Below are 21,760 nucleotides of genomic sequence, written 5' to 3'. Positions count from 1 at the left end.
CAGCTCAGCTCCTTTGGGGCAGGGGAGAAAGTTTCAGGGCTACTAAACTCCCCAAACGACCACCGTAAAGCAGTCACTGATGAAAGGCATTACTGACAATCACATCATCTCACAGACTAAGCAGGGTCTGGCTGGGTCAGGATTTGGATATTCCTTGCAGGTGCTGTCTTCAGATACTGAGATTAGCAAGGGGCGGATAAAATTCCACGCACCAGGACAGCATTAAGCAGCAATGGGCTGCTAGAGGTGCTCACCAAATCACAGCCATGCCAGCACTGATGTCCTGGACAAACAGCAGCCCAGTGACGTGCTGCCTGCCTTTACTCACCTGGCACTGACAGTGGCATTGTGTTTCTTCACTTTGCTTCCCAGAGTGTTGTGCAGCATTGCTGTGCCTGGCTACTCCACTCCCGCAGTCTCTGCACTGTAGCGACTGGCCAAGCAGGCTGTTTTTATACCTGCACTGCTATCACCCAAGAAGACCCACAGGCCATGGAGAGCTAAGGGAAGCACTTAAGGAAGCCAACTTTATGCAATGCTATGGAAGTGAAAGTTGATGCATAATGAAACAGCCCTTGGAACAAGGCACAAAGCAACGCCTGGTCCCATCTTCTGATTTGCGGTTGTGTGTTCAGCCTCTTTCTCCTAGTTCTGTGAAAAGCAAACGTGTCACGAAGTACTGTTTCCACCGCTCGTCTCTTGAAGGGTCCAACTTTCACGTGGCGCTGGGCCCTGTAATTGAGGGGGGACGGCAAAGAGAAGCAGAAACCAAACTGATCTGGTGAAGAGGAGGCGGGAATCTTGTCCTGCACTATTATTATATTAGACTGGTCACTCCCAAAAGGCAGAGTCAGGAGGAATGTAATTCTCAAAGTCAATTGGAATAAGCAGCACCTATCAGCGTGCCAGTGATGTGGAGCTCAGCCTCAGGCTGGCCCTGTGATGCAGCTGGGCAAGCTCAGAAGCAAGCGGACTGAGACAGAAGCTGAGCAGGTGACCCAGGGAGACACAGCGAGTGGAGCCAGGAACAGAATCCATCCTCTAGCCGCTCGACCACAATCCCCTGCCAAGCCAGTCTGAACTCTGATCAGCATGACACACGCTTCCAAGAGTCAATACACACAAACTCATCTAGATAAGTCTGCCCACCTGAATGCTCTACGCTAGCTGCCCCAAAAAACAAGTTCAGTACACACAGGGAAGAGCATGCCTGGAAGCTAGAAATGAATGAACATTTCCTGCACCCTCTCCACCACATTCTCCTGAAGCGAGAATTATAAATTAGCCTCCTGGAATAAGGCACTCAGCATTGTCCACTAGCTTTCAAGGCTCCTCTCACTGGAAGGCAGCCGAGAAACAAGTCGCTTAAAAAAAAAAAAAAAAGAAGTGGGGAAAAAAATCCCATCTAAGAATCCTTATGGAGCAAAGATAAAGTTCTATAAGGCAGTGGTTCTCAGCCAGGGGTCCGTCAAGCATGGCTGGTGTTAGACTTGTTAGGGCCCAGAGCAGAAAGCCAAAACCCCACTCTACAGGACTGCAGCCTGGGGCCCCAAGCCTCACCACCCGGGACTAAAGCAGAAACCTGAGCAACTTAGCTTCGTGATGCCCTCTGTGGCATAGGGCCCTGGGCAGTTGCCCTGCTTGCTACCCCCTAACGCCACCCCTGGCTTTTTTATACAGAAAAACAGTTGTGGCACAGCTGGGCCATGGAGTTTCTATAGCATGTTGGGGGCCTCAAAGAAAAGGGTTGAGAACCCCTGCTATAAGGGAATACAACAGACTATGCACCAAATACGAGCTAGGTATTACTACCACCACCTGGTACTCCTGGCGGAATTCTGTGCCACTGCGTGTGCATAATTAATGAGCCGTGCATATTTTTAATTATTTGCGCAGAAAAAAGCTTCTGCTGGAAAGTTTCTGCAGTTCCTCCTTTTGCCCACCAGAAAGCTATGGACAGTGGCACCAGAACAGAGCAGCCTCCTCCGCCAGCCCCAGGGAGAGACAGACAGAGTGGGGCTGCTGGGGGGATGGGGGGGGAGGGTCGCAGACAGGGGCTCATAAAGGCTAGTGGGGGAGGACAGACTGGGGCAGGGGCTGAACAGGAGTGGAAGCTCAGGGCCACAAGGCGGAGGGAGATGCAGGGCCACATGGGGATGGGGGGAGTGGGTGTCTGAGTGGGGGTGGAGGGACATGTGGTGCAAGGACACACGACGGTGCAGGGACACATGGGAACAGGGGCAGTGTGCCTGACAATGGGACAGGCTAGGGGTCAGCCACGGTCTGCATGGGGGACACTCTCTAACAATCCCTCCCCATCCCCCATAAAAACCTGTTCCATACTTTTCCCACCCATAGCCAACCCCCCTCCAAGTTCACGCCTAAGCTCCTTCCCAGCAACCCCTCAGCTCCTCCATTACCCCTGACTTCCTCAAGCCTTTGCACTGTTTCTGAGGGGTGTGGGAAATATGGTTCTGTATTGTAGTTTCAATGAATTATTACTCATAGTTCTGTATTAATATGCCTAGTAAGGAATCTATTTCTCAAAAAACATTTCCTGAATCTTTTTTATTGTTATTTTGACAAATAAAATATGCAGAATTTTACAGAATTTGAAAATATTGTGTGCCAAAAATTAAAAATTCTGCACAGAATTCCCACAGAAGTAACCTGGGAGCACCTGGAGATAATTTCTTGGCTAATTTCTGGCACCCAAGCTTTAAATAGCGGAAAGGCCTCTTCACTGCTGCAGCTCTACCAACCCCATCGCTAGTCAGCCCCCTGCCCCCCAAATCATTATGTTTAAAAATCCATTATTTTTCAACAAGCCGGGGGGAGGAAGGGAGATTATTTACCCCCTGGCTTCAGCTTTTGGGGTGCACTTGGGTCCCGCTGTCAAGCTTTTTTTCCTCAAAACATGCAGGTGAGAAGCTTACTTTTTTGGTAAAGGAAAGCTAAGGATCTCACCTAGTCACCTCCCTCCAGGAGCTGGGGCTTTAAACCCACATTAAAACTCATGAGAGTTAGGGGCACTGAGCTTCCAATGAAGTTGCACAGAGCTACCGAGAGACCTTTTTAAGGTAAGCATGGTAGGTATAATCACCTTTATTAGAAAAAAGCAGGCTTCAACCTGAACAATGAGACTTACCAGTTAGTCCGTTGCAGATTGTGAGAATGTGGTACCAGAGACGTCTCCGCTACCTGCCACTGTCCACGTCCCTGCCCCCACTGCAGATATTAATGGTATGCTCTTGCATTGTTTCTGGCAACACAGGAAGTAAATTGCTACACACGTGTATCTACAATTACACAACAAAGCGCGGTCTCTGTTCACAGCACACAGCATTGAAATGTGCTCTCACCACATTCAGAAATTTATATCTGTACCTATCACCAAGGAACTTAGTTGCCTTGCATCAGTAAAATCATTCAAATCAAATACCCACTTCCTATTATGAAGTTCAAACAAAACCCTGGGCCAACAGACAGGTCTTCTGTCTTGAGGTCTGTCGAACTCTGGGTTTGACAAGCCCCTGGAGAGGGCAGGTCACCAACACACAAGAACCAACAGGGGGTGTGACCCAACTGGGATTAGCACTCAGGGTCTGCTGTGCTGCAAACACAGCACTTAAATTTAAGGAAAAATCTCTGTTAGTGCCTGTAGAATTGTGATGGACAGTAATGATGTAGCCTTAAGCAGGCCAGCCACTAGAGCAGTGGTCCTCAACTTATTTACCATTGTGGGCCACATATGCCGCTCTCTATGTGTTATGGGGGCCGCAGCCACACAATATATATACTACCTGTATGGCCCAGAGCATGTCACATGGGCCGCAGCTGTGTGCTGATTGGGCCACAAGTAGCCCGCGGGCCACGGATTGAGAACCACTGCACTAGAGGGAGATATAACCACACACGCAAGTGCAACTACGAGCCAGCAGAGGGCAATATATCACACACCTGCACACATTTCCCCCCCAGCCTGGCCAACACGTCCCATAGGCTGCCATTTGCCTTGGAAGTGCCTCATCCAACACTGATCAAGCCTTCTTTATTTATTGGCTTTTCTTTGGCGCTCATCTCCATGGTATCTAAACACCTCGAAAACCAATGAATGTATTCTCACAGGGATAAAGAAATATCACCCCCGTTTTACAGATGGGGACTGCAGCACAGTTATTGAGTGCCTTGGCCAAGGCCACACAGGGAGTCCGTAGCAGAGCCAGAGACTGAACCGAGGTCTCTCAAATCCCAGTACAGCGACTTAACGCAAAGTCATCCTGCTCTTGCTCAGCTTCCAAGTTCACCCCACTCCCCAGCCTGCCCCAAGAGAGAAACACCAGCTGCTCAACACAACCATTGCTGGCCGCTTTCTCGTAGGCTCCACTGAAGTGTGAATGACCACACACGAATCTAACTAGCCTTAAAGCTGGGCACCTACTTGCTTTCAAGCTCTCCCCCTGTCACCACCACACTTTCCCTTTTGCATTTCCAGCCTCTGCCCTACATGTCTTAGTAACACCCCATCTGCACCTGGATTCCCCGGCCAGCGCCTCCCTCCCGCCTCCACATGACCTGCCAGGGGGCAGAGCCTGATGCAGGGGGGCTGTTGATGGAGCCACGAAAGGACCGGAGCAGCCTGTGCTGGTACTCATGCCCCTGCCCGGTGGCGCCGTCAGAAGAGCAGAGCCTCAGAGGGGGCTGCTGCTGCAGTTAGAGGGGGAGGCAGGCAGTCGGGCAGGAGTGGCGGAGGACTCCTGCAGAGCAGATCCCTAGGGGGGTCATTCCCTTGTTGCTTGCAAACGGAGCAGAGGAGCTGTGGGAATAGCACTGCCCATATCGCCCCTATGGGCATGAGGCCAGCAGCGCCCATCCACCCTACTTCTGCTGCTGGCTCAAGCCCCTCTCCCTACCCAGCCATGCGTTACCATGCTAAGCCTGGCAGGGCAGACGAGATCGGGCGTCTGATCCTGGGAAAGCCATTTGCTCTCAAGTAGCCAAATGCGGCCCCTTCAGTGGCAATTCAGGGAGACTCGGTTTGAATTGTAGAACAAACTCTGGGAGCAAACAAACAGCTGTGCAGGTGGCAACCTAAAGAGGGCTGCTGCCCCCAGCAGAGGGCAATGAGGAAAGCAGACAGCCAGTTCCCAGGGCAAGTAAGCTCACGGTATAGAAAAGGGCAGAGACAACCCGTACCCGCTGGCACTGGGGGCAGAGTGAGAGCAGCAGCTTCAGCAAATGTGACTGAAAATGCTCAGGCCGCGTGAGCATGCTCAGTACAGGTCAAGCAGCAACTCTGAGGGAGCATGTGACCCCGTTCCCCTGCTCCCAGCCTCTTTTCTTAAAGCGTTTATTGTTTGTGTTACTGTAGCACCTAGGAGCCCTAGTCATGGACCAGGACCCCCTGTGCTAGGGGCTGTACAAGCACAGAACAAAAAGGCAGTCCCTGTCCTAAGGGGCGTACAATCTGAGTGTAAGACCGGAGACGACAGATGGATCCAGGCAGATGGTGGAGTACTTGTCATCCTTACAGCTATCACATAGGGGGATATTCCCCACAGCGGCTGTCTTTTCAAAAATACCCGCCCCCGAAGTGTATGGGACACCACGGTGTGGTGGGGGCGTTCCTGGAGTGACAAGAAACTTTACATTGCACCCTCAGACCCTGTTCTGAGCGGGCCGTCCTCGCAGAGCCACCTACATTCCCGAAACAGCAAAGTCTGCATTCCTCAGGTTGAGCTACAGGCTTGCCAAGTGTTTAACAGTGTCAGGGTGCTTCTCTCATCTGGGGAAACGTCACGTCAGACAGAACAGATGCTTGTGAAACTCTTTTTTCCTCCCCCAAAAAGGGAGCTCACGACCAAGCACCAGGGAGCAACACCACACTACATTCTGAGATAAGTGAACTATGAGAAGGTTATACCGGAAACAGCATCACAGAACAAACGCCCAGAGGGCCACTTTGCCACAGTGGGGAGGTGCAGGAGGAGCGACATAGCTGATGTGAGCAGTCGCAGGGCCCTGGCATGAAAAGAGCAAGACATCTGCGACAAAACTCCCCTGCAAGGGCCAACCCCATTTAGCACACCGCACATCCGGCTCAGCAGCCATTACCTTTCACCTGCCGTGAGGACAGGCTTCTTTACCTTCCCCCAAAAGAGGCCAGGACAGCAATGGGAGTTAGACCACACTCTGCTTACAGCTTTGACCTCTCATTCTTCGAGGGAAATTGCCCCCCAACTCCACCCCACCCCAAAAAAGTGGTGAATTCCTCTCATTTTGTGAAGGATGGTCTTCACAAGTGGTTTGATGTGGTGGGCCGGTGGGGGGGGGGGGTGGGAAGAGGGGAAGAAGGCCAATACTGTTCCAAGCTCTATCCCCTGCCCAAGTTCTGCCCACTCATGCCAAAATTAGGAGCTCGTCAGAACACTTCTTAATAGGAGAGTCCATCATTTTTGCATACCGTGCCCCAGAATGAAATAGTTAGTAAAGCTGACATTGAAAGAGACATTAGGATTTAGAGTCAACCTCCTATGGCAATGAAGAGGGGACAACCCAGGCCTGGCAGCTATTGTTACAGGCTGTTTGGAGACTCAAGCAGACCTTGTTGCGTTAGTTTGCACAGGATTTTGTCAGTCCTCTTCACAACCACAAAGGGCTTAAAGGCTCAATACTGGCTTAAAAATTAAGGTTTAGATACTGGAGATTCCAGCTTGCCAAGCCACTCCAACTCAACCCCCAGTCTCTCTCACTCTCCACGGCTGTCCTTTTATTCCCCTTTCCAGCTATCTTTAGATGACAAAACTGTCTGAGCAGGAAAGCACATCAAAGGTGATGTACACACTAGGGTAAGTTACAGGCTGAAGGGCAGGATGGCAGCAGGACAGTGACCAGAACAGAGGTGTGATGTGGTGCAACATACAGTAATTCCCTATACAGCCTCTTTGCATATACTTCTGCCCTCCTATTGGTTGTTTTTCCTGCTGCCATCCTGCCCTTCTGCCTCCTTTTCACGGTGCTAGCATTCTACATGACGACTGTACATTGCATTCGCTTGCTTTCATATCTGCATGTAAAAACCACAACACTCACCTAACAGGCAATACAAACACTAAATGCGCACACACACGCCCCCTTAAATGATAATTAAGGTTGCAAAACCAAGCATGCAGAAGTTAGGAAATGCCAGAATTAAGGTTGCCTGGCTCTTCTCGTCTGTGGGCCCAGCAGGAGGGGCATTCACAGCAAAAAAAAGATAATTCTGGGGTTTGGTCCTACACTCAGGCTGGAGCAGCCAGAAACCACAACTGCAAGGAAAGTCCTGCTCAACCCAAGACTGGAGCATGCTCACTGCAGATGGAATCTTCAGGGAATTTAGCTGCAAAGCTCCAGCAAGTCTCTACGTGCGGTTTTTCAAAGGCTTAGGAAACTTGGCCAGATTTGCGCGGATTTTCATGGGGATGACAAAAGGTCCATCCCTGGACACAGGGATCACCCCCCGCCAAATTTCAAGTCCCTGAGCCAAACCATGGGAGCACTAGAGCTTCTAAAAAAAGAAATCTGGTGACCTCTTTTTTTTTAAAACATCGCAAAACGTATTTTTCCTTAGCCTCATTCTCTGAAATGGCTGAACTGGTTTACCCCGGGGGGGGGGGAGGGGCGGGTGGAAATCAGCGTGAGGCAGACACCTGGCATGAAAAGTTTCAGCCCAAACAGTTAAAGTTTGGCCAAGTTATAAGCAACTGAAAACAGAGTGGCCGAACAACCTTAACAGATGGCGGTATTCTCTCTGCCTACATTATATACTGTAAGGATTGAATATGCTATCGTGCTGGAAAGGGTTAATTATTTTCAGTAAGCAGAGCTTCCAGTTCACATCTGCACACGTCAATAATTCCTTTTAAAATAGCTTAAGAAACCTACTCTTTTTTTTTTTTTTTTTTTTTAAATACACACACATACATATGCGCAAAGCAAGGGTTATGAACCAATGCAAGACTTTCTCAGACTGTAGCCAAGCATCTGAAGAGCTCTGGAAAGGAGCCCTAAACCACAGAGTTTCCTATCTCCAACATATCTGAAATCCCATCAGATCCAAGAAGCCACTTTTTGACCCTGGACAAAAAGGGGTAAGGGGGCAGGGGGAAGGAGAGGAAGCCCACTGAAAACAGGAGACCTTCTTAAAAATCACTGAATGGAAAGGGAACTACCCTGGGTGTTCTGAATCTGCCAGCAACTGACGTCATGTGGATGGTTTAACATTTAAGTCCCCCTAAGGGACTCATTTCAACATTCCTATCTTTCCTGAGAATGCCCCTTCTTTTAGGGTTAGAGCTCCCCTCCGCCTTCCCTATAAGAGCTGTTTTACTGATGTGATTTAATTACTTGCTTTGAAATTCAAATTCTCAGCAGAGTCCAGGGTGGTCTCTCCATGTCAGCTCCCATTACAATTTATGTGGACATATGTGCATCTGAAATGGCACACAGCATTCCAGTCTCTGGGGTAGGACAGAGTCTCCCCTCTACCTGACAATGTCTGCACCCAAACGAGACACTTAAAACTCTCTTAAAAAAAAAAATGTTTAATTCATATGGGATCTTCAGGAATGGATTAATGGAGAATATTCCTCCCAGCCAACATGAGCCTGTCATGCTGCCAATGTGATTTAGAAGGGAAAACAAAAAACAGCTGAAGATTTTATTTATTTATTAACCTTGAGTGATTTCCTTTAACCCTCTGCAGAAACGCAGAGGACATAAGAACAGCCATAGAGGGTCAGACCAATGGTCCATTTAGACCAGTAGCCTCTGATGTGATCAGCCACACTATCAGAGGCTCGTTCACCTGCACATCTACCAATGTGATATGTGCCATCATGTGCCAGCAATGCCCCTCTGCCATGTACATTGGCCAAACTGGACAGTCTCTACGTAAAAGAATTAATGGACACAAATCAGACGTCAAGAATTATAACATTCAAAAACCAGTCGGAGAACACTTCAATCTCCCTGGTCACTCGATTACAGAACTAAAAGTCGCAATATTACAACAAAAAAACTTCAAAAACAGACTCCAACAAGAGACTGCTGAATTGGAATTAATTTGAAAACTGGACACCATTAAATTAGGCTTGAAAAAAGACTGGGAGTGGATGGGTCATTACACAAAGTAAAACTATTTCCCCTTGCTTATTCCCCCACCCCGTTATTCACACCTTCTTGTCAACGGGCCATCCTGATTATCACTACAAAAGGTTTTTTTCTCCTGCTGATAATAGCTCACCTTAATTGATCACTCTCGTTATAGTTGGTATGGCAACACACATTTTTTCATGTTCTCTGTGTGTGTGTAGATCTATCTATATCTCTTCCGACTGTATTTTCCACTGCATGCCTCCGATGAAGTGGGTTTTAGCCCACAAAAGCTTATGCTCAAATAAATTTGTTAATCTCTAAGGTGCCACAAGTACTCCTCGTTCTTTTTGCTGATACAGACTAACACGGCTACCACTCTGAAACCAGATCATGGGGTTGCATCCCTGACCATCTTGGCCAATAGCCATTGACAGACTTATCCTCCTTGAACTTATCTAATTCTTTTTTGAACTCAGTTATACTTTTGGCCTTCACAATATCCCCAGCAACGAGTTCTACGGGTTGCCTATGCCCTGTGTGAAGAAGTACTTCCTTTCGTGTTAAGCCTGCTGCCTATTAATTCAATTGGGTGACCCGCAGTTCTTGGGTTTCTTGAAGAGGTACATAACACTTCCCTGTTCACTTTCTGCACACCAGTCATGATTTTATAGATCTCTATCATATCCCCCTTCAGCCATCTCTTTTCTAAGATGCACAGTTCCAGTCTCTCATATCTCTCTTTGTATGGAAACTCTTTCATACCCCTAATCATTTTTGTTGCCCTTCTCTGTACCTCTTCCAATCCTAATATATCAGCTTTGAGATGGGATGACCAGAACTGCATGCATTATTCAAGGTGTGGGGTACCATGGATTTATATAGTGGCATTATGATATTTTCTGTCTTATTATCTATTCCTTTCCTAATGGTTCCTAAAATGGTTAGCTATTTTGACTACTACTGCACATTGAGCGGATGTTTCCAGAGAACCATTCAGGACTCCTAGATCTCTTTCTTAAGTGGTAACAGCTCATTTAGACGCAACCATTTTGGAAAACATAATCCTAACTATACATACAATGTGCATTACTTTACATTTATCGATACAGAATTTCATCTGCCATTTTGTTGCCCAGTCACCCAGTTCAATGAAATCCCTTTGCAACTCTTCGTAGTCAGATTTGGATTGAACTATCTTGAGTAATTTTGTATTGTCTGTTTATCCCTTTTTCCAACTCATTTATGAATATGTTGAACAGAACTGGTCCCAGTACAGATCCGTGGGGGGCACCATTATTTACCTCTCTTCCTAAAACTGACCATTTATTTCTATCCTTTGTTTCCTATCTTTTAATCAGTTACTGATCCATTAGAGGACCCTCCCTCTTTATCCCATGACTGCTTAGTCTGCTTAAACGCTTCTGGTGAGGGACCTTGTCAAAGGCTTTCTGAAAGCCCAAGTACACTGTATCCACCCTTATCCAGATGCCTGTTGACTCACTCAAAGAATTCGGATAGATTGAGGCATGTATTTCCCTTAACAGCTGTGCTGACCCGTCCCAAACACATCATGCTTATCTATGTGTCTGATAATTCCGTTCTTTACTACAGTTTCAACCAATTTGCCTGGTACTGAAGCTGGGCTTACTTGGCAGAATCACCTCTGAAGCCTTTTTTAAAAAAATCTGGTGTCATAGTAGTTACCCGCCAGTCATCTGGTAGAGGCTGATTTAAGTGATAGCTTACATACCAGATTTTCAAGAAGAGCTCAGGACCCCAGCATTCCCAGCTGGGTGCTCAATGGGGCTGAGAGCCTAGCCATTTCATTTAGGTGTCTAAATGGGAGCGGTGTTCTTTCCAAAAATCTGGCCTTATACTCACTAATGCAGGCTGAGTTTGGAAAGAGCAAGGCTCTCAAAGGTAGCAGTCAGCAGTCTGGGTCTAGAGCGGTTTAGGGTGGCAATTTATGACATCAGAGCGTGTCATAATGAAGTGGCTAAAACATATGTGCTCCACCAGCCACTGCTAGATAGGACCAGAAATGCTCAACTGGGCATGATAACCTGAGCGCTCCTTTTAGGGATGGGATCACTTGAGTCTTAGACGATAACCCTGTTTGGGCAGGTCTTCATTGCACAGTTAGCCTGGGTGGTTGGCACTCGGGTTGAAGCCTAGCGCGAGTGTGAGCAGCCATGCTGCAAAGCCCTACCCAAGTTACTGCTCCCTCTTGGGTGGTACGCTCCCTGGGTTCGTCACTACGGCTTCTGGGGGCATATCCCACGGTTCTTTGCGCTGCACTAACCGGAGCTTCTCTAAGACCCAGGGAATTGTGGGAGAACTCATCTCTCCTTCTGGGCGCATGGGGCAATTGTGGGACAGCACTGGTGCCCTAGCAGCAGTGGAGTGATTTAGCCTGCGTCCCCACTGCAAAGCAGACGGGTTACCGCCCTGAATGACAGCAGAACCGGGGCTCTCGCCCACCTCCCCAGCCAGGCCAGCTAGCCTGGGTTAAAAGCGCCAAACTCAGGTGAGAGGGTTGTGTGTGTGTGGATGGGAGAGGGGATTAGGGCAACACCTGGGCTAACTGCAAGGAAGAAATACCCTTTATGCCTTCATCAGCACCTTGAGCAGAGAAGCAGGGCGATGGAAGTCAGGCTTTACTCAGGTAAAATGCAAGCTAAAAGGGCGTAACGTTTTCATCGGTGAGAGTAATTAACCTTGGTGAATTGTTCCAGTGTGTCGTGGTAGATTCTCCATCACTCACAATTTTTAAATTAAGCCTGGATGTTTTAAAAAGATGTGCTCTAGGAATTATTGGGGGGAAGCTTTCTGCCCTGTGTTACACAGGAGGTCAGACTAGGTGATCTCACAATCATAGAATATCAGGGTTGGAAGGGACCTCAGGAGGTCATCTAGTCCAACCCCCTGCTCAAAGCAGGACCAATCCCCAACTAAATCATCCCAACCAGGGCTATGTCAAGCCTGATCTTAAAAACTTCAAAGGAAGGAGATTCTACCACCTCCCTAGGTAACCCATTCCAGTGCTTCACCACCCTCCTAGTGAAAAAGTTTTTCCTAATATCCAGCCTAAACCTCCCCTAATGCAACTTGAGACCATTACTCCTCGTTCTGTCATCTGCTACCACTGAGAACAGTCTAGATCTATCCTCTTTGGAACCCCCTTTCAGGTAGTTGAAAGCAGCTATCAAATCCCCCCTCATTCTTCTCTTCCGCAGACTAAACAATCCCAGTTCCCTCAGCCTCTCCTCATAAGTCATGTGTTCCAGTCCCCTAATCATTTCTGTTGCCCTCCGCTGGACACGTTCTAATTTTTCCACATCCTTCTTGTACTGTGAGGCCTCATCAATGTCGAATAGAGGGGAACGATCACGTCCCTCGACAATGGTCCCTTCTGGCCTGGAAATCTATGTATCAAGTTACTACGTGAGGAACCTAATGTTGCTCTGTTCCTTTGGGAAAGACTATTGTGTGTCAATGAACACAGTGGCAGTCACCAAACCACCTGAAACACATCCAAGGGAGACAGTTAAAGTTACCAAGGATTTGTCTGTGCAAGAACTGTACTCTTTTAACTCTACTAGTATATAGTTAAAGCACCTCAATGCCCTAGCATGGACTCTGTCATATTGGTATGTATACCAGTAGTATAACTGGTCCCATTTGGGAAGGTGAATAAAACTGCACGAGTATACGGCACCTTTATATAGGTACAACTGCCTCCATTCTAAGCATTGTACCAGCCTAACTATTTTGGAAGGGGGAAAAAAAAAATCACACCCCTAATTATATCAGTACAAGAAGTGTGTTTTGACCAGACCTTAGAGTAACAGAAAGGTTACCTGTGGCAGTGGGAAGGGTGTTATTTTTGTTAACTAACTAAGCATAAGTTGCCCAGCAGTGTTTACAACTCAAATATTGAGGAACCGCACTAGTGCCTGAGAACCTAAAGGTGAAATCACCAAGAAGGTGATGGTCTTCCTATAGACCTAGTCCAATCTGAGAGAATTGCAGGAAGTTAACAGTATAACTAGGGAACAATGAACTAGATCAAAGTGTTTCATAGTTATTAAAAACAAAGAAGGTCACAGTACAAATAAGGATATTCTTTAACCTGAAAATCCCCTTTTAAACAATCTTTCCATGTAAGGAAAAGCAACAAGGAGAGCCACGCCCTACCTAATTCAATATGAATGTCCTCGTAAACCCAGACAGATCCACTGGCTGTTCTCAGCAATTTCATCTCCATTTAATGGCTTCTATTCTGGACCAGTTCTTCTCAGGCACTACCCACGATTCATATCTGCAAAGAGTAGAAAACAGATCTCTCATTTACGGGGTCCCAGATTACACTATAAACATTGCAACCAACAGAAGCAGAGTAGTAAACATATCTTTTACTCATGAAAAACCTCATCAGAAAGTTTTGTGGGTTTTTTTTAAATGTTAAGCATGGAAATTCCTACTTCCAGGGACACCACCTTCTTAGGAGAACACTGCTGTAAACATCTTTTAAAATCCACTGTTGTGGCAATTAACACCCAAGATCATTATCACTGGAAAAGATTAGAGAAACTAGGGATACCTTGACCAGACAACATGTTAAAACTAGTTTGCCTTGTCTTCACTGGGATTCAAACATGTTTTAAAAATACACTTTCTTCCTAGTGTACACGTGACCTACATGTACGCACAGGACCCAGCACAATAGGGACTGATCTACACTGGGGCTTTTAGGTACTACTATAATATAAAGTCCCCTGCCTTCCCACTTCTCTGGCACTTCTAGCACAAACCAAGGAAATAATTGTTCCACCCCTGCTCCAGAGAGCTACTCTCCTTAGTATCCACCTATTAGAGCTATTACATCCCATCTGTATTCATTACCATATCTTCCTCATTTACTAGACATGCAGCAGAGTACCACTGAAGCTTTAGTTACATACACATTCAATTCCTTTGAGATTATCGCTGTAACTGGCAGAGTTAATGCAGCCGGCCAGGAAGCCCAAGAGCCCTCAGCAATACACCCCCTCCTCCTGCCACGGTGAACAGTTGAACTATTTGCCACCCAATCTTGCTTAAAGAGGGAGAACCCCACATGAGGCAGATGCAAATCACAGGGGGTTAAAGTAAAGGAGAAAATCTCCCCTCTCTGCTCCATTCCCCTTACAGTTCAGTCTACTTTAACCACTGCTAGTCACAGTGCTTCAGCCATGATCCACCAAGCACTTAACCACGGGAGTGTCCTGGTGAATCTACCCAATGTATGGCCCCAGGTACCAGAGTATCTCAGCATCGCACAATGCATTTACCCACCAACGCCCCCACTGGGCAAGGAAATACGATTATACCCCCATTTCACAGCGGCACAGAGACGCCAAATAAAAGACCCGCTGGAGCCTGGGCACCAAGACCCAGCAAGGGGGAGCCCTCAGAACGCCTACCCTGTTATTTTTAACCCTACAGCCTGAGCCCTGTGAGTCAGGTCAGCTGACCTAGGCTGGGCTCTGAGACTCAGTGCTGCAGGTTTCTTTGCAGCATAGAGATACCCTTGCCCAAGCGAAACCTATGCCAGAGCGGGGAACTGAATCCAGGTTACCCGAGTCCCAGATTAGCACCCTAGCCACTGGGCAATCTTTTCCTCTTCTAATCAACAGGACTGCTTCCATGTTTTGTTGAATCGGGGCCTGTATGCATTGAGATGCCACAGTGATGGGTGAACTACGCGAACAGAACCCTTATGTGAACAGAGCCCTTGTGGAGGGCAAGGGAATGACGCGGATTTGGAGTTTACAGGCCAAGCCCTTGGAGGTAGGCTCCAAAACACAAAATCAGACAATGTAACAGAGGTGACATCCTGGTGGGTTTCTCAAACTGGCCCCTCATAGATGCCTTGTCCAGTTACTCCCTGAAAATTCTCCTCTAGCAGAGACACATGGCGAGACTGTTGCCATTTTGTCCATGCCTGGAAGAAGGGGGGTGTCAGAATTGGACACAAAAGGGAAAGGTGAGACTCCTGCCTGCCCTAACTGCAGTATTACTGGGAGACAGGAGTCGAGCACCTCTTCCTCTCAGTTTCCAAGATAGAACTCATTTATTCGTAGGCCTTGTCTATACCAGAGACGTTGCACCAGTTTCTCTGAAGTGATTTTAAAACTGATGTAGTTAAACCAATGCAAACCCCTAATGCAGACAAAACTCAACCTGCATTAACTCTAGCTCTAAGTCAGGTCAGCAGGCATCGACACAACTCTTCCTCTATGGAAGTGGGGTGCCAAACGTATGGCTTTCAGGCCACATCTGGTCTGCCCGAAGCATCTGAGTGGCCTGCATGACATTTACATTGTACAAACTCTCAGCTTTCATTTAAAAAAGGGTTTCTAACTTTCATGGCTATGCAGAAAGCCTTCCAAAGTGAACACTGGGCACATGGATGCAGTATTGCCTTCCTGAGCCTACAGACAGAAACAACAGCTTGGAGAGGCGGAACCACCTCAATCCCCAATGGAGCACATGGGAGCATCAATTTAAATGACCCTGCTGTCAACATTGACAATTGCACTGCCTATAATTTTGGTGGATGGAAAAAGCCCAGGGGGTTGGGTAGTGGGAAAGTATACAGGGAAAGAAATGCAGTTGGAATAATAACGGAAGAGGGAGACAAAAGAAAAGATGATGGGCAAGTGTAACACTTTGGGGGTTACCCCAGGGGTGCAGGATGAATCACTCCCACCTGTTTACAGCGCGAGGGAGCTTTGCCTATGTCCACTGCGGGAAACTCACCCAAAATTACCGTCTGCTGACAACAGAACTGCCCCACTCCAGACTCCGCAAGCCCTGTGCTTCCCTCTGCAGGCTAGCAATTTGCACACCCCAGCCCTTAGGCTCCCTAAGGGAGTATCTGGGGCAAAGCAGAGAATGTGGGGCAAAAATCTATGGAAATAACCCCCAGAGTTCTGCTCTGACCCAGGGCTCAGGTTCCTCCAACCAGCCTGTACAACCCACTTTATTATACTCGGATGCCCACTCCCTCGACTTCTGGGCACCGCAATGCACACACATTCGCGGCCTCCATGGAAGCAGTGCCCCCACTTCGCTAGCTTCCACTCAGTGCAACATGCTCCTTAGCGCACAGAACTTGTCGTGTCTATAGTCAAACCAAACAGACCTGACAAAGCTTAAGATAAAGATTCAAATAGAAGCCAGGATGAGGATTGGAAACATACGGTTATAGATCAAAGAAAAACACAAAATGCCATCAAGAGCCTGTACTAATTAAGGAGTTCCTTTCCTGCCTAATAAGGTATTTCTCACGCAGTGGTCAGTCCGTCGAGTGCCTGGCCAGCCAAAACAGCTGGGATCTACTTTTCACGAGACACTCCCACTGGCAGCGTCACCTCCATAATGGAGCCCATCTTGCATCCTTGTTTCTCCTATTATACAGTTCCAGATGTTTTGTCTCGTTTCATAACCAGGGCATTCCGGTAACTTCACTTGCCCATCATGGTCCCCCTATTCAAAATCCTTTTCTTGGGCTTGTTCGCACTTTGGAAAGGCCCAAGCCCACACCTTGTCTAGGCTGTCAACACTTGGCTGGGCTGGGCAGAAAGATGTCAACTGTTCTCAGTCTGGACCAAGTTAGCTCGGAGAACCACCCCGCCCCCGGTGGCCAGTTTCACCCCCAGCAGGTTTGGAACGCGCCATTCTACATGTTACACAACTCTTCAAATATTTTCCGTACGTACATCTTGCAATAACCATGACAACCAGCGAGTTCTTCGTTTTTGGCAGATACCACATGGGCCCCTTCGGGGAAATACCATGAAAATGGCCATTGCAGGGGAAACGTGCCCAGCTGGGCATCTCTAGGCAAGTCCCTCGATATAGACTTGTAACCGTGTACCCCTGTCTGTTGCCAACATGGGGCACTTGATTCACAGAAAGGAAGAAGGAAAAAAAGGGGGGGCATGCATGTTTACCCACCAAGTGATATTAAAGTAAAAAAACTTGAAGAACAGTAACTATAAAGTTTAACTACCTACAAAAGCCAGATTCTACCCTGGCTCGTTGTGCAACCCTCCCATTGACTTTGGGGGCATGTGGTGTTGGGGGAGGGGTATGGGGGCCTGAATTTCTGCCCCGGGCCTACAGACCAAGGACTGGAAGTGGAATTTTGCCTTTTCTACTGAATGAGTGCAATGCCCTGCCTTGGTGGCACACTGAGGAAGGGCAGTCATCAGTGTGTTGATGGAGCTTTTATGGTCGACCCAGGATCTGACAGCTCAACCTTGCAATTCCACCCAGCAGCTGTCAGACATGACAGGGACCAGGATTGCTGGCTTGGTGGGAGACGTGTGAACCAACCAACTCTCATTTCCCCCATCCTCTGAACATAGACCTGGTTGAGGCTCTAGCTGGGACATCCCCCCTCTATCCTTTGTTTTCAGCATGGCCACAGCTCTCACTACCTATAGTCCTTGGTTCACTTCTAACTTGTGGGCCTGTGATAGCCCCTCTCTCTTCCCTAAACCACCACTGCCTTTGAAGATTCCTGTGCAGGGCTCAGTGGCTCTGACATGCTGCATTTCAGCTATGGCAGGACACTAGCAGAGTCCCCAAAGGCAATTCAGGCTGCTCCAGGCAAAGAGCTGAAGCCAACCAGAGGGCAACCCGTAAAGAGAGTTTGGACAGCCTGAAAGTCTATGAAGGTTTATTCTGACTGTTGCAACTCTCGTTCTGCAGCTCACTCACTGCAGATCAGCAATGTCCAATGCTGACAGCGTACAGCACTTTGCATCTGTAAGTTACAGAGCACTCTGCAAGTGAGTGAGTATTATCCCCATTTTACAGACACGGAAGATGGGGGCACAGGAAGATAAAGTGACTTTCCTATGGGCAGAGAGGGAGTCCATGCCTATGTGATGCTGACAGACCAGGTGCTAGCTCATGCCAGGGCCCCTAGGCCTCACTGAACACTGACAAATGCATAGCTGGAAACCATCTGGCTCACCGGTGTGTTAGCATTGTTCAAATAGGTGTTAGATATATAAAAACTGTGTTTAGTCTCTGTGAAATGCCTGTAAACTGCTGCGTGCATTAATCCACTAACAATATCTATATTCCATGTGATATGGTAATATTTAAGCGTTTGCTCTGTGACTATGAAAGTGTTTGCTCTGAAACTATAAACCCACAGTCAGGAGAAAAGCATTACCAAGTGTGAAATACTAGTTAACCACAAGAAGTGTCATCTCCTGCCCAACAAAAGAAGGCCCACAGACATCAGACAAGACTCTGTGGAACATCAGTGGACAAAAGACTTTGTTGATTGCTTCCCCCCACACCCCTGAAGAGGAGATGTGCACAAACGCTTGTCCCATCCGCTTGAGCTCTGGGGGAAGGGAATAAAAATCTCTGTCAAGACAAAACGGTTCCCTCTCTGCTGCTTGAACTCTGAGGCAAAGCCCTCTAAGCATAAGCAAGGGATCCCCAGCTGTTTAGCTGCCAAGTGCTGTACATGTGACTGACACATAAAGCCAACTGCAAACCCCTCATTCCCAGAATTTCTTCTCCTTACCCTTCAGAGTTCTCTTTGCCCTAGGCTATTCCTACAGACTTGTACCCATAAAGACAAGAACCAGGAATTGTGCCAACTGCTGGTAACCCAGGCAGATTCCTTTGATGTCAGAATGCCTATAAAACACTGGTCTTTGGCCTGTACACTCCATTAAAATAAACATAACTTAACAAAATTATCACAGCCTATTTCAGTTACTGCTCTTTCTTCTGCCCTTGGAGCTTTACCACTAACCTTATCCAATGCCAATTTTAGCAGCTAGGAGAAGGAATTTTTGCCCAGCTGTATGGTATGCTGATGCCAAGTTCCAACTACAATGCAGCTATAATACAAGTTTGAACAACACAAGGTGAACCCACTGGACGGTGCAAAGAAAAGTTTTAATTTATAAATTCAGCCTAATGGCCCAAGCTCACACCTCAAACATCTGTGGCAAAGACGTACTTTACCTTTGTGGTGACTACAAAGTTAGATGTGTAACCACCCATAAGATGCACTGTATCCGATTCCTCCCTCTGCGTATTTGTTTTCTAATTCTTCTTTTTATCAGATTATCTTACTTGTATACGCCAATAGATATTTCTTTAAACTGCAATCAGAATAGATGGCAAAGAAATTATGAACACCAAAGCAAAAATCCATTAAAAACATCAGAGGAACACATTAATAAAAACAGGCAAGATACACAGCTTTTGAGAGGAAATCTCAGAAATTGTTTCATTTTTCTGAAGTAGTGGGAAAAGGAAATTCGAATTGTCAATATTTTAAAGATACCTTTACCCAAGCAAAAGTCTAATCAGGGTTGCCATTCCCTGCAAAAAGAATGACAATCACATTGGAAAACTAGTGTTTAAAAAGGATCTAACATGTTGCTTTGATTTTCAAGGCAAAAACTTTTCAAATCTTGGGTAAAACTTTCAAAATTGCCTAAGTCAGAGAACCCAAGTCCCATTTCCAAAAGTAACTTAAGCACTTAGGAGATGAATGAGACTCAGGTACTTGTGAAGACCATAACTCTAGTCTCTAGAAATCAGGCTGTTAAATTCATATTTAGGCACCTAAAATGGAAGTGGCCTATTTTTCAAGAGTGCTGGATTTAAGCAGACTAACTTTTAGACACGCAGATGTGATTCTTTTGAATGAGGCAACTTTCAAATCCCTGTTCAGCATAAGCCCCTGAAACGTTCCTCTTCGGCTCCCAGCCATCAAATCAGGTAGTTCTGAGTTAAGTATGTTTTCAAGGTAAGAACATATAAAGTCAGCAAGCTGAAATCTTCTTTCCTTTTTAAAAAGCAATTCAAAGCTAGTGTGGGTTTAGAACATGGGCTTCTTTCCAGTTCTGAACTTTAAAAAAGCTACTCAACCAAATTACTTCAGACATGGTTTTAGGCTTTAAGTCTCAGTGAGATCTACAAAATAAACCAGGTCTAAAGACCAGTCTGTACAAAGAAGTTCCAATTCGTATCATAGTAACTGGCATATTTGTGACGAGAGAGAGAGAAAGACGCATTTTAAAAAAGAGACAAGGTGGGTAAAGTAACATCTTTTATTGGACCAACTGCTGTTGGTGAAAGAGACCAGCTTTCGAGCTCCACAGAGCTCTTCTTCAGGACCTGAAAAAGAGCTCCGTAGAGCTTGAAAGCTCGTCTCTTTCACCAACAGAACATATTACCTCACTCACCTTGTCTCTATCATATGCTGGAACCAACATGGCTAAAACAACACTGCTAACCATATTTTAAAGACAGACTCTAAGTACAAAGGAGACAGAGCTAAGGCAGAGGTTTCCATTTTAATTCTGCATTTCCTGATTTCTCAGTGTTTGATTTCTCAGCCCTAATGTTGCATTAATATGAGGGGACAGTAAAATGCATAGTCAAGCTTTTCCACAGTTTGCATACTCTGCTACATCAGTATGAGAGCTCCTGCTTCCTTATTTCACTGTGCTGAATTATATTTTTGGCCTGCAAAGTAAATAAAACAAAAAGCTTTTTGGCACTGGTTGAAACTTTGCAATCCAAAAGTTCCAAGAAAACCAAAGCTTTTAATACACTAGTTTGTTCGTCAATAGTCTGATTTTTGAGGGACCTGACCCTGCATTTAGAGAGAGGAGCATTGCATTGACAACAATATTTTTGGTTCCTATGTGAAAACCCCTGTAATGCTCAGCTGCCAAGTCTTGAAAAAGTTCCCAGGAAACTAGCTACAGTTTGCAGAAAGTCTGTTCCTCAGCAGATCTCAAATAGAGCATTCCCTTGCTGACTTACCGCCACCTTGAAAGGAAGGGCACATCAATCGTAGTGTTTGAGAAGTTGCAGAAACATTTCAGTGGCCAGCAAAGGGCCAAATGATCCATCAAAGCCTCCCTCCATATCGAAACATGCCAGACTGAACTTCCAGATATTTTGCAGCTATCTGTCCAAGTACTCTACCTTTAATGTACTTATATAGGAAAATTTACCAGCACTTAACCAAAAACTTCCTTTCTTCTTGTGGGAAAATCCACAAAACCAACCTACTCGGCACAAGGATTATAATTAGAGGAGCTAGAACAGTCGTGCACTCTTCCACTTTCCTTGTAAGCATGTTTTCTATTACCTCTCTCTTCCAGTAGCTGGGGTCAAAATCTGAAGTTGCTCTGCAGTAGGAAGCGTTTATATGAATTTATTGTTTTAAATAACCTATGAATTAAAGTTTAAATGACTTAGCTCTACAAAGTAGCTTTGGCAGTATCTCATATTGGCTAGGTCTCTACAGGTGTGGCCACTCCCAGCCTGCCTTGATAGACAGGTTTGGTTCTGCGTCCGTTGAGCTCCAAGCACAATGGGTAAGTTCCATTGTAACACACCTGTGTGCTTTCCCGCTAGAAAAGGAAATTTCCAGTAAGTTACAATTTTCTGATTTTTTGCAGGGAAATTCTGCAGATCCAGTACAATGGGATCCATTACAATAGCAGTGTGTCACCAAGGGGGAAACAAAGGATGAACAACGAGATTTATATTACAGAAACAGTGGAGACCTGGGAGT

General features: G+C 46.5%; 1 protein-coding gene across 1 annotated transcript in view; it reads right to left on the bottom strand.

The window, feature by feature from the left end:
- Positions 1 to 13,456, bottom strand: part of PTP4A3 (protein tyrosine phosphatase 4A3) — a 108,525-nt gene extending 95,069 nt beyond the window's left edge. Inside the window, exon 1 of the mRNA XM_074943773.1 lies at positions 13,333 to 13,456. The gene's annotated coding sequence lies outside the window, so the exon portion shown is untranslated. The remainder of the gene's footprint in view (positions 1 to 13,332) is intronic.
- Positions 13,457 to 21,760: the final 8,304 nt, after the last annotated feature.

This window comes from Natator depressus, chromosome 2, assembly GCF_965152275.1.
Source record: "Natator depressus isolate rNatDep1 chromosome 2, rNatDep2.hap1, whole genome shotgun sequence".
Taxonomy (NCBI): Eukaryota; Metazoa; Chordata; order Testudines; family Cheloniidae; genus Natator; species Natator depressus.
This window is presented reverse-complemented; position numbering and strand designations above follow the sequence as displayed.